The sequence below is a fragment of the Hyperolius riggenbachi genome, chromosome 4, assembly GCF_040937935.1.
Source record: "Hyperolius riggenbachi isolate aHypRig1 chromosome 4, aHypRig1.pri, whole genome shotgun sequence".
Classification (NCBI taxonomy): domain Eukaryota; kingdom Metazoa; phylum Chordata; class Amphibia; order Anura; family Hyperoliidae; genus Hyperolius; species Hyperolius riggenbachi.
Genome location: NC_090649.1, coordinates 131019630 through 131032085, shown reverse-complemented (window position 1 = coordinate 131032085; position 12456 = coordinate 131019630). Strand labels below are relative to the sequence as shown.

Here is a 12456-nt window from a genome sequence, read left to right as displayed (position 1 = left end):
TGGGGCCTAACCCTAAGACCCCCCTGGTGGGGCCTAACCCTAAGACCCCCCTGGTGGGGCCAAACCCTAAGACCCCCCTGGTGGGGCCAAACCCTAAGACCCCCCTGGTGGGGCCAAACCCTAAGACCCCCCCTGGTGGGGCCAAACCCTAAGACCCCCCCTGGTGGGGCCAAACCCTAAGACCCCCCCTGGTGGGGCCAAACCCTAAGACCCCCCCTGGTGGGGCCAAACCCTAAGACCCCCCCTGGTGGGGCCAAACCCTAAGACCCCCCTAGGTGGTGCCTAACCCTAAGACCCCCCTAGGTGGTGCCAAACCCTAAGACCCCCCTAGGTGGTGCCTAACCCTAAGACCCCCCTAGGTGGTGCCTAACCCTAAGACCCCCCTAGGTGGTGCCTAACCCTAAGACCCCCCTAGGTGGTGCCTAACCCTAAGACCCCCCTAGGTGGTGCCTAACCCTAAGACCCCCCTAGGTGGTGCCTAACCCTAAGACCCCCCTAGGTGGTGCCTAACCCTAAGACCCCCCCTAGGTGGTGCCTAACCCTAAGACCCCCCTAGGTGGTGCCTAACCCTAAGACCCCCCTAGGTGGTGCCTAACCCTAAGACCCCCCTAGGTGGTGCCTAACCCTAAGACCCCCCTAGGTGGTGCCTAACCCTAAGACCCCCCTAGGTGGTGCCTAACCCTAAGACCCCCCCCCAGGTGGTGCCTAAACCTAATCCCCCCCCAGGTGGTGCCTAAACCTAATCCCCCCCCCCCCAGGGATGCCTAACCCTAAGACCCCCCCACCCCTCTAACACAAAACAACAATATGCTGCTAAGATGATGAATTGGGCTCTGGGGCACAGGGGATTGCTGCTAGTAGAATATTGCTAAAATTTGTGATATTCTACTGCTGGATTGTGATAGTAAAATATCCAGTAAGCTTTGCCGATATTTTACTATAACTAAACCGAACCCTACTCTCACACAGAACCCTCACTCTACCAACTCCTAACCTGAAGACCCCATTGGTGGTGTCTAACCCCAAGACCTCCCCGATGGTACTTAACCCCCCCCCCCCCCCCCCTTGGTTCCTAACACTACCCCCCATCCTAAACTTTAACCCCCTCTCTACTACAAAGCTGCGATATGCTGCTAAGATTATACATTTGCGTGCTGCCTACCTATTGTCTACCTATACAAGGGAGGAATCTGCTAAACTATGCAAAGGATATTTCTGCTGACCTACACATGGGGGACTCTTACTATCTATACTGAGGGGAGGCATAAGGCTACCAATATTGGGGAAAACTGGCTGTCTATACTTGGGGTGGGGGGTCTGAGCCCCATAATGTGTCTGCCATGGGGCTACAAAGCCTCCCATGGCCATGCGGTGAAAGAAAGTCAAATCCAGTAATATGGAAATCCATGGAGGGAAACCCAGGTGCACTCCATATGAGCGGATGTTCCGCCATCTGCCCTAATCCATGAAGCGCCCCTACATCTTCATGCACCGGTTATCACCTCAACAAGGAGATCCACTATGTCTGACCAGAGCGTCTAGCTCTGATCTATGCAAGAGGGGTTTGAGCCCCACAACGTGTCTGACCAGAGCTTATAGCCCTGATCTATACAAGAGGGGTCTGAGCCCCACAATGTGTCTGACCAGAGCGTCTAGCTCTGATCTATACAAGAGGGATCTGAGCCCCAGAATGGGTCTGACCAGAGAGTATAGCTCTGATCTATACAAGAGGGGTCTGAGCCCCACAATGTGTCTGCCATGGGGCTAAAAAGCCTCTCATGACCATGCGGAGAAAGAAAGTCAAGTCCGGTAATATGGAAATCCATGGAGGGAAACCCAGGTGCACTCAATATGAGTGGATGTTCCGCCATCTGCCCTAATCCAGGAAGCGCCCTATGTCTTCATGCATCGGTCATCACCTCAACAAGGAGATCCATTATGTGTCAAATCCGATAATAAAGAGACTATCCAGTGTTTGTTCTTCACTCAGGGAGTCATCCACCCATCCACCCGCTGATCACCTGGGAACTACAACTACAAACCAGCTTAATCAAAAGCACATTGCCAGCAAGCGGACCTCAGTCCTCCAAATTCCATCTTCACGAAAGCCTGCTGCTGCTAGCCAGCGGACCATGTGGTTAGCGGCCATCTTGTCTGAACTTTGCTCTTGAACTGGAACCAAGGAACTTGACAAGTTAATTATTTATGTTGCATTTGTAATAAACGATGCTACCGTCATTTATTTATTCAGCTACCCTGCTATTCAGCCGCACAAACTGAACCCTGGTCTTTGAAGAGTAGCTACTATTGTTGCTAGCTAGACAGAATAGAGTGTGTTTAACCGTCTTCTATTTGCAGGTCTAGAGTCAGTCAGTCAGTCAGTGGGATCCTCTGTCCCATGGTAACAGGCATGACAGTTATACCCTGAAATGGTGTGTAAATTGTATTACCGTAACTCACAGGCTCCCTTCTAGTCGGTCTGCTGCCAAAATTCCAGCGGCTTCTGCGCACCGATTGCGACCACAGATTGCATGGTCTGTGTGCTGAAACCGATTGGAAGGCATTTTGCGGTCCGGCCACTAGGATCCCTGTGACAACTGGTGGTATATAACACTGCGTGCACTCACATAGGTAGGTGCACTGAACAGGTAGGTATGCAGTGATTGGTATTACAAATGTGCAGCTATCACACACACAGGTAGTCGCTGAATGTGTTGGGCCTGGCAGTGGCACGATAGGAATTACCAAGGGGCCAAGGGCCAGCTACGACTGACTGACAGGGCTGTATATGCAACACAAGTGTCTGTGGGACACACACACACACAAAAAAAATAGATCACAACAGCAACATTAGCTCTCAAAAGAGCTGTTGGGGTGCTTTTTAGCAATAAGTATCAGCAAGGAGCAAGCTAACAAGCCTAACACAAGAGCCTAACTAAGCTTTCCCTATGTCTACAGCAGGTTCTCTCCCTTCTCTAATTACTGCAGCCACACGAGTGAGTGAAAAGGCTGACGCTGCCTGCCTTTTATAAGGGGGGGGGGGCAGGAGGCAGTGTAACCTGATTGGCTACCCTGTGTCTGATGACTGTGATGTAAAGGGTCAAAGATGACCCTAATGATGTAGTATAGGGGGCGGGTCGAACTCACATATAGTTCGAGGTTCACCGCGAACGCGAACCACCAAAGAACCGTTCTGGCCATCTCTAGTGTCTTCTGTGGAGACAGTAGAAGCGCTCCTTCAGAGGTGGAGGCAGTGGAAGCGCTCCAGAGGTGGAGGCAGTGGAAGCGCTCCAGAGGTGGAGGCAGTGGAAGCGCTCTTTCAGAGGTGGAGGCAGTGGAAGCGCTCTTTCAGAGGTGGAGGCAGTGGAAGCGCTCCTTCAGAGGTGGAGGCAGTGGAAGCTTTCATTCAGTGGTGGAGGCAGTGGAAGTGCTCCTTCAGAGGTGGAAGCTCTTCTTCCGAGGTGGAAACAGCAGAAGTGCTCCTTCAGGGGTGGAGGCAGTAGAAGCACTCCTTCAGAGGTGGAGATAGTGGATGCGCTCCTTCAGAGGTAGAAGCAGTGGAAACTATCCTTCAGGAGGTGGAGGCAGTAGTAACTCTCCTTCATATGTGGAGACAGTAGAAGCGCTCCTTCAGGAGGTGGAGGCAGTGGAAGCTTTCCTTCAGGAGGTGGAGGCAGTGGAAGCTTTCCTTCAGGAGGTGGAGGCAGTGGAAGATCTCCTTCAGGAGGTGGATGCAGTGGAAGATCTCCAGAGGAGGAGGCAGTGGAAACTCTCCTGCAGGAGGTGGATGCAGTGGAAGATCTCCAGAGGAGGAGGCAGTGGAAACTCTCCTACAGGAGGTGGAGGCAGTAGAAGCTCTCCTTCAGAGGTGGAGGCAGTAGAAGCTCTCCTTCAGAGGTGGAGGCAGTAGAAGCTCTCCTTCAGAGGTGGAGGCAGTAGAAGCTCTCCTTCAAGAGTGGAGGCACTTGCACGGTGCAGTGTGATGTCTGCCCTTTCAGCATCATCAACCAGTGATTTAGGCCTGTTACAAACAGCAGAGTAAAGGAAAGAGCATTCAAGATTTGTGTAGTGCCTGAATTTGTGAAAATTACTGTGTTGTAGTTTACATGCACACAGTACTTGGTATGGTTGTCCAGCTACAGAGATGTATGTGCAGTGGCCTGGTTTACCTTTGTATGCACATGCTGATCAACCTTTTTATGGTGCCAAAACGCGGCATGGTACATTTTGACACCCTGAAATGCCTCCTGTATGTAACTGTCTGGAACACTGGAGATTTCACTCAAGCATTTGTGGAGCATATAAACATGACCGTTTTTTTGATACTGAGAAACAATTTAAAAGTCTTAGCATCTGAAAAATTAGAACATTCTCCCATATGTCACGGAGCAGCCGTGAGAAACGAGAACGCAATCGGTTTATTGCACCGATTGCCAGTGACGTGCTATATCTGGATTGATTGTGTAGGAGCAACTGCAGTCTTTTCTCAGCAGAGAGATAGCATAAGTTTAACTGCAGGATGGCTCTTTTGATTTACTAATGAACAGGAACAAACCCTTGTGTTCAGGAGGCTAGTGTTTACTTTTCATTACCTCTATTTGGTGAGCCTTTCATACAGGGAGAGCAAGGAAAGCTACTCCCAGCAGGAAGTCTATTCAAAACCTGATGTCATCCAGACTATCCGGCACCGACCATGGGCCATCTGAATGCATATGATGTATGGTTTCTTGTCGATTATATGGCAACTGTACATCACACAGCTATGAAATTCATATAGTCTTATTCGGTAAAATCTGGCCGTCAGACTGATATGAAATTAATCGCGATAGCCCCTCCGGTTATTGAGGTATGACCCTTCTCCAGAACTGGGTCCGCTGCACTAGCCATGTCTGATGTCATATTAATCTGTATTTTCCGACAAGTATGAATCTGTTATCCACCTAAATATGACTTGTATCGTTTGTTATGGCATTTTATAAGTTTAAACCCAAAATCTCTCAGAGGGAAGGAACTGTCATTGGTGGGTAATTCAGAGGGGGCCGGCATTGCCACACCCCCAAACCAGCTTCATCAAAAGCATCTGCGAGGGGCTCTTCCCTCATTCCTCCATTTTCCACCTTCATGAACGCACGGCCACCTGAGGAACAAGTGGTGGCCATTTTGCTTGGACTTTACCAAGGACTTTATGATTCGTCACACAAAAGGACATCTTTCCATGAAACGAAGTATTTTTTCTCCCTTTCTTTTATTTTTCATGCTGGCTATTAATGTTTCAATAATTGTTGATTTTAATAATTGTCTGCATATATTATTTATATTGCCCGTGAATAAAGACTTTATAAAAGTCATTCACTGTTCCGCTACCCTGCTTCTCAGTCGCACAAACTGAATCAGACTTCTGGAGAGACGCTACTATTGTACTGTTGTTAGCTAGACAGAATACAGCGTGTTTTAACCGTTTTTATTTGCAGGACCAGTCAGTCAGTCAGTCGGGTCCACTGGCCCATACCAGTGGTGGTGGCAGATACCCTGAAATAGTGTGTAAAGTTGTAATTACCGTACCTCACAGGCTCCCTTCTGGTCGGGCTGCTGCCCAAATTTCCGTCGGTTTCTGCGCAAAGATCACGCCCACAGCTTGCATGGTCTGTGTGCTGAAACCGATTGTAAGGCAATTTGCGGTCTGACCACTAGGGCTCCTGTGACAGTCATATACATATCCAAAATATCTCTGATATTGAGAATAAAGTAGAACTCTGTTTCTGAAACTGGGTAGGGGCATTCCTTGTAGCATTTCTCTTGTCATCCAGCTGAGACAGTAAAACATAAATCTATGTTTTAATCTTTAAAACCGGAAATAAAACACTTATATTTTTAAAGAGTCATTTTTAGGAGTAGGATGCCAGACATAATTGTTTATCTTATCAGTTTATTTTCAGTTCAGGTTCCCTTTAAATTATAATTTGTTTATAGGTTGAAATGTTTTTCCAAAGCAAGCCTAGAATGCAGCGTTGTGTACACACACTAGACCTCATAGCTCCAGAAACACAGAGACATCTGCTGATCTCACAGCTTCAAGTCTGGTGCTTCTGCTGGAATCTGACATGCCCGTTAACACAAAAAGAACAATGAGTTCTGCATTAAAGCAACTCTTGCATAATTTATACACTGTGTTGTCGGTATTTAACCCACTAATTGATCAGAAAATCCCACATCGCTACAGTGAATCATGAGCACTGGAGTTGTATAATCAGTCATTTCTGTGTAATGCATGTCCCAGACAGTGGAGGAAATTGCCCTGGAGTGAAAGTGAGTAATACACACCAGGGAGCATAGGAGAGCTCACATAAATGGAGCTGTGATACTCTTGTCCAGAGCTGCGCAGTCTGCTTTTATGGATTGCTATGTTAGTGTTCACTGTAATAAAACTGGATTGGTTATTTTGGATGTTAGTTTTTCAGCAGTTCTAGTTTAGTTTGCTGGGTGTAATATGTAGTCAGCACTGAAGCTATATAAATAGATTATTGGGAAGCACATAAATCATATAGATGTAAACCCAACAATTTGCTATTTATGTGCTACAACAAAATATTGCTCAACAAAAGGTGTTGCAGTAATCCTACTTAAAAGGGCGTAGCATTGGGGGTTGCAAAGGTTGGGACCGCATTGGGGCCCTTAGGCCAGAGTGGCCCCGGGGAACCCTCGCTCAACTGCAGTATTAGCTCTCTATTGGTCTTGTGCTCATAATAATCACTTCTATAGATACTTTGAATAGTGGTAATCATTAACTAGCTGTCCCCATCCCCTTCTTGCACCTCTGACACTGTAGTTGTCATTGGCAGGTTTTGGTGCGCCGTATCAATTGTTATGTATAGAGTGTTTGGGGGGCCCAATGTAAAACTTGCATCGGGGCCCACAGCTCCTTAGCTAGGCCACCGCGTACTTAGATGTAGTTAGGTAGAAAATCTAGATATATAACCATTTAATTGCCGACATACCAAACCCTCTTCATTATCAGACCAATTTTTTGAGTTCCATAATGTAAAGTAATCAGTCCTTATTTGAAGCCATATAGGGCTTTGTTTTGGCACCTTTAATTATACTGTAACTGGAATGTTTTCGTCTTTTTAAGGAAGTATACTGTACTTATTTTTGATTACATATTTATTTTTATAAATAAAAATATAATTTTAATCACTTCCAGGTGTGTAGCTAGAAATAACTGAGCCCTAAAGAAACATTTTGGTTGGGCCGTTCCCTCTCAAAAAGTAAAACATCCGTAGCAGTTGTGCCCCCTCATCCCTCCAGAGAGTAGTATATGCCCCCAGCCGCATAGTAGTATTAGGCAGTCTTTGTGCACTTTTATCACTTTTGCTAGATAGCATTAGTTAGCTTTTGCCCCTTTCCCCACCCCCCAAATATCAGTATAGGTTGTGTTTTGGTCACCTCATCTTCCCCCAGATGGTAGTATAAGGTAGCTAGGCGTGGCCCTAGGTATTAGTATTAGGTGGCCAGATGAGCTGCGTCCCACAATTATCAGTATTAGGTGGTCTTTAAATTTCCTCCAGAATGTATTCAGTAGCCAGATGAGCCCCTAAATAGTAGTAAGGATCCCAATGAGCCCACAGTAGTATTAAGTAGCCAGATATGCTCCCAATAGTATTAGGTAGCCAGATGTGCCCCCAAGTAGCATTAGGTAAGGAAAAAGGTGTTTACCAGATAGTATTACATAGTAAGTGTGGTAGTGGGAGGTGTTACCCAGCAGTGGGTAACCAAAGGTTCCTCCCAGCATTTGGGTAGCCAGAGGTGACCCCAGTATTTGATAACTACAGGCATCCCCTTTCCCCCAGCGTTGGGTAGTAAGAGAGATAACCCCCAGACTGGATATCCCGTAGGCCCCCAATAGATCAGGTAGCCAGATATAACTCTAGTATAGATAGCCAGAGGGGCCCCCAATATTAGGCAGTACTAGGTAGCTAGAGGGGCCCCTAGTATTTGGTAGACAGAGGTAGTAGCCCTCAGTATTTAGTAGCCAAAGGGGACTGAAGTGTATATTCAGTTTCTTTAATAAACTAAATAAAAAGCTAGAATGACAACTGCAAATTTAAGATTGTAACTTTGCCAGTCTCCTTATTCACGTTGGCAGTGACAGGCTGGGATAGCCAACAGGGTGTGTTAGTTTCCACGCCAGGAGCTTTGTTTGGTTCATAAAGCCAGATACCATCTTAATATAGCTGTAAAATGACTAAGCTTTGACAGTGATGGAAAGTCTTTCATGTAACTTTTTTTCAGTCAACATGGAAAATGATTATATTGAATTTAGAGACGTGAGGGTCGAGGAGTCGGAGTCAAAGGTACTGTAAACTCTGAGGAGTCAGTCAAATAAATCTTGTACCAGCTCCACAGGCCTGCTGGTCAGGGTAATCTATGCATTCAGAACTGAAGATTGCCCTCTATAAGGTATTACATGCTGCGCAGATTCCAGGTGTTCCTGTCCACACCAGAACATGGAAGGCCAAGGAGTCTGTTGTCGGCGGCTGATTGCAGGTCTGGTTTGATGACATTTGAGATCTGCTACAATATTTCAAGAATGTTACTAGCAGGCCAAAGTTACAAAACGCACACAGTGATTGTATTTCATCATTTCTGATTTTGCTCATTGAACAAAATCAGAGAAAAACGTTGCTGTGCAGACAACTAAGAAGTTTGCTGGATTAGGGTGCGTTAACACTATGCAAGCTGCAGTGTGTTATAATCGCACAGCGATATGATGCAATGCTCCCACAGTGGGAGTATCGACATGTGCATGTTGCCTCCATAGTGTGGGGCTCTGGCGTAAGGACAAGCCCAGCTGTGCACCACCGGGCATTGGACATATTATGCCTGCATAACAGAATAATGGCGATGTGGTGACGTGCATTGCGGCAGTCGCATTACTGGAAGACTCTTAATTTTTTTTCTAAATCCATTGGAATATGCAGCATGGGTACTGCAACAGGTTCATTGTGAACTTAGAGTAACTGTGACCAATGATTTAACTTCATCCCAAACAGTAGCTGATACCCCATTTCCCATGAGAAAGCTTTACCTTTTCTCCAGTAGATCATCAGGGGATCTGTATGGCTGATATTGTGGTGACAGGTGACCTAGGTCCTGACATCACACTTGGGAGCCTTGTGGGAAATAACGGCTGTTCCAACTGCCAAGCAACCATAGTTACATATAGTTACATAGTTATTTGGGTTGAAAAAAGACTTGCGTCCATCGAGTTCAACCAGAGAACAAAGTACAACACCAGCCTGCTCCCTCATATATGCCTGTTGATCCAGAGGAAGGTGAAAAACCCTTACAAGGCATGGTCCAATTAGCCCCGACTACAGATGGCAATCAGATAAAATCCCTGGATCAACATCACTGGGCATTACCTAGTAATTGTCGCCATGGATGTCTTTCAACGCAAGGAAAGCATCTAAGCCCCCTTAAAATGCAGGTATAGAATTTGCCATAACTACTTCCTGAGACAATGCATTCCACATCTTAATCACTCTTAAGGCTCATACACACATCAGACTATAGTCTTTGGAAACTGAAAGATCACAGACCAATCTTACCACCCTTCATGTAGTATGAGAGTCATACTCTACACAGTCTTTTCTATGGAGCTGAACTCAACATCAGAAAAAAATCTTTGCAAGATGCTGCACACACAGAGCGGCTTAGCGTTATCCTCAGTTCAGGAGTTTAAGGCCATGGCCGTTATATACGATGATTCGGATATTACTATCACGGCTGAGAGGAAACTAAGGACTCTCAGGCAGGGTCGTAATCCTGTGGAGGTTTATGCCGCAGAGTTTAGGAGGTGGGCTGTATCAGCTAGATGGGGAACGTTTGCGTTATTAGACTGTCAGGATTATCTAATGCAGTTTCCGATCTGATGTTAGGGCATCCTGAGCCTAAATCCCTAGACGAAGCAATTTCTTTGGCAGTGCGGGTTGATTGCCGCCTTCGCTATCAAAGACAGACCCGTGGGAAAAACTCTGTAAGATCTGTTTCCTACGCCTCTTCTCCACCCTCGCCACCTGAAGATGAACCGATGCAGATCGGTCACTCTAGGTTAACGCAAGTGGAAAAGAATCGCAGAAGGTCAGAAAGACTCTGTCTATATTGTTCTGAATTGCCCTAAAAACTCGGGAAAACGCTGCCGCCTAGGTGTAGTCAGAAGTAATACCCTAGGCGAGCCGTTTCTACCTCTAAACAATAACCGTTTGCTCCTCCCTTGCTCCATTACCTGGGGGGGTCGGGCCACGCCCACAGAGGCATTAGTGGACTCCGGCTCTGCACCCAATTTTATAGATTATGATTCTGTCAAAAAATTGGGGATTCCTTTACTCCCTTTAGACCGTCAGATTCTGATCACAGCGGTAGATGATTCTCCGTTACAGTGTAGACAGCCTCTTTCCCAGACTCCCCCGTTGTTATGTACTATAGGGGTGCTACATAAGGAGAAACTACAGTTCTTTGTCCTGCAGATGGCAACTTCTACCATTATCCTTGGTATGCCCTGGTAGCAACTACACTCCCCTCAGATTGACTGGGCTTCCGGTCAGCTACAGAGCTGGTCAACCCATTGTCATCAGCATTGTTTGGAGAGAGTTGCTGTTTGTGCCACCAAGGTTCAAGTAAAAGGGGTACCAGTGCAGTATGCAGAATTTTCTGATGTGTTTCGTCCCAAATCAGCAGACAAACTCCCACCCCATCGGAGTTTCGATTGTCCCATTGAGTTAAGATCAGGTTGTATGCCTCCTAGAGGCCATCTTTATAATTTGTCAGGGCCAGAGAAGCTGGCCATGCAGGAATACATTAAGGAAAATTTGGCTAAAGGATTCATCCGTCCTTCCCGGTCACCAGCTGGGGCTGGGTTCTTTTTTGTACAGAAAAAGGACGGGGGCCTTAGACCTTGTATTGACTATCGGGGGTTAAATATGATCACAGTGAAAAATCGCTATCCACTGCCTTTAATAGACGATCTGTTTGCTCAGGTGACCAATGCCAGTATCTTCTCTAAGCTAGACCTGCGAGGAGCATACAACCTGGTACGCATTAGAGACGGTGACGAATGGAAGACGGCGTTCAACATGCCCGATGGGCATTACGAGTATCTGGTCATGCCCTTCGGGTTGTGTAATGCCCCTGCCGTCTTCCAGGAATTGATCAATGAAGTGTTTAGAGAGGTTCTGGGAAAATTCGTACTAGTGTATCTAGACGATATACTGATTTTCTCTCCTAATCTGACAGAACATCGAAAACATGTTAAGTTTGTTTTACGGAAATTACGACAGAACTCGCTGTATGCGAAGTTAGAAAAGTGCCTCTTCGAGGTCACTAAGGTTCCCTTCCTGGGTTATATTATTTCCACTTCTGGTCTCTCCATGGATCCAGAAAAAGTCTCTGCTGTTTTGGAGTGGCCTCAACCTGTAGGATTGAAGGCACTCCAAAGATTTCTTGGCTTCGCCAATTACTACAGGAAGTTCATCAAGGGATTATCTTCTGTAGTGTCACCTCTCACCAACCTAACCAGGAAAGGGGCGGATACCTACCACTGGTCGGCAGAGGCACAATCCGCCTTTGCAACCCTGAAAAAATTGTTTTGTTCTGCTCCCATCTTAAGACACGTAGATGTCACCTTCCCCTTCATAGTTGAGGTCGATGCCTCAGAGATTGGGGTTGGAGCTGTACTGTCTCAACGCTCTGGCCTTCAAGGCAAACTACACCCATGTGCGTTCTTTTCTCGTAGGTTCTCTCCCGCTGAGAGGAACTACGATATTGGTAATCAGGAACTTTTGGCCATTAAGTTAGCCTTTGAAGAATGGCGTCATTGGCTGGAAGGGGCAGAACATACAATCACAGTTTATACTGATTATAAAAACTTGGAGTACATCGAAGGGGCCAAGAGACTTAGTCCCCGACAGGCCTGCTGGTCCCTGTTCTTTTCAAGGTTCAGATTTGTAATAACGTATACACCAGGTAGTAAGGATGTCAAAGCAGATGCTTTATCAAGGTGCTTCGAGCCTGAGACAGTTCAGCCCTCAACCCCTGAATCCATCTTACCTCAAAAACGGGTGTTGGCAGCCACAGAAACCTGGGAGGACTGGGCGGTTACATTGGGGCCTTACCAACAGGACATTCCAGAAGGGAAGCCTGAGGGGGTTTTGTTCGTACCACTTCCTTTCCGTCTACAACTCCTACAATTATTCCATACCCATAAGAATGCAGGACATCCCGGGGCTGCTTGAACTCAGGATTTAATGACCAGATGTGTATGGTGGCCGTCCTTTTCACTTGATTGTAAGGAGTTTGTGAGAGAGTGCTCTGTCTGTGCCAGAAGTAAGCCCTCTCCACAGGCACCAGTGGGTACGTTACAGCCCCTACCAGTGCCAAATGAACCCTGGACTCATTTGT

At 46.7% G+C, this 12456-nt stretch overlaps 1 protein-coding gene across 3 annotated transcripts in view; it reads left to right on the top strand.

The window, feature by feature from the left end:
* NGEF (neuronal guanine nucleotide exchange factor) overlaps positions 1 to 12456 on the top strand; it is a 269544-nt gene that overhangs the window by 107849 nt on the left and 149239 nt on the right. The window lies entirely within an intron of this gene.